Below are 1,513 nucleotides of genomic sequence, written 5' to 3'. Positions count from 1 at the left end.
CAAAACTGGATTTTTAAAATATTTATTTTAACTCCCCCAAAATATATGGCAATACACTGAATACAGAAGCAGTCATAAGAACACATCTGTCTTCTGTTAGCAGGCATAAAAGAGATTCACAAAATTAAAACCAAAACTACCCTTCTCGCTAATTGTTTTCTTTTTTTCTTTTGCTTTGAAAAATGCTGTCTTCAGAAAAATGTTAACTTATGTTAAGATATAGGGACTTTATAGTAATTTCAAAAGAATTAGTAATTTTTTTTAATATTCTTGATTTTAATATCTCATATGGTACATATGGAGAGGTATGACTCATATATATAAAACAAAGCTCTTGGGTTCTCAGGAGTTTAATTTTAAGAGAGCCAAGGGGTCCTGAGACCACAAAACCTAAGAATGGCTGTCCTAATGAAACCCACTTAAGCCACAACACTAGGGGCTGCCTTCAGAGAGTAAATGGGGGAAATGATGGATTCTTTTCCTTTCCCTGTAATAACTGAGAAAATTTAAACTGCATGACAACTACAAGCCAGGGGCCTTCTTTGGAATTCTAGACTCTTAGCCATGAAATCTTAACCAGGAGTCCACAGAGAGTTCAGAACAGCCCTTGGCCAAAGTAAAACCAAATGCAACTTTTTTCCTCCATCCTGGGAATTGAACCCAGTAGCGTTCTACCACTGAGCCACATCCCCCACCCTTTTTGAGACACTGCCGGGAACCTTAAACTTGCAATCCTTCTGCCTTAGCCTCCCAAGTCTCTGAGATGACAGGCATGTGCCATTGTGACCAGATCCAAAACACAAGTTAATCGATTAAGGCCCAAAGCAAGACAGGTACTTCTCTCTATGCAACATAGAACTCCACAGAATCATAGGAAGAAAGGGTTTTTCCCTTTTTGTGGTGCTGGGGATGAAACTCAGGACCTCAAGAGTACCAGTTGAGTACTCTACCACTCAGCCATATCCTCAGCCCAGAAGGGATATTTAAACCTTGACCAATGGAGAGCAAAATCCTAAAGGCTAAGATGGGGGAGAGAGAACTATAATATGTTCAACTGTCTCACTTTAAAAAAGAGTATATAAAAGATTCCATTCAAAAAATATTAAGTGTTTTTAAGAGGGATATGGGAAGGTGTGTATGGTAGTGTCATTTAATTCCATTTTATTCCAGTTACAGGAGAATAAATAGGAAGGAAAAGAAGAGTGAAAGGGAAGAAGGATGAGACGAGGGGAAAAACAAGTAGAGGAGTTGAGGGAAAACAGATCCAAAGAAGAAGTGGAAGAGGCAAACAGAGAGGGCGAGAAGGAACCATAAAGTCACACAGCAGGCAGGAACCTTAGACAGGGGTTAGACTGGCTTTATCATTTTAAGTGGCAAGAGACAGGAGACCAGAGAAGTTTAATGGTCTGAACAAGGTCAGTGCTGGGATTTGGGGATTGGGTTTTCTGATTTCTAAGCAGAGAATGCACATAAAGAGAAGGGCCAGCAAAGGAGACGGTGCGGGGGGGGGGGG

This window comes from Marmota marmota, unplaced genomic scaffold, assembly GCF_001458135.2.
Source record: "Marmota marmota marmota unplaced genomic scaffold, marMar, whole genome shotgun sequence".
Lineage (NCBI taxonomy): Eukaryota > Metazoa > Chordata > Mammalia > Rodentia > Sciuridae > Marmota > Marmota marmota.
Note: the sequence above shows the minus strand (reverse complement) of the source record.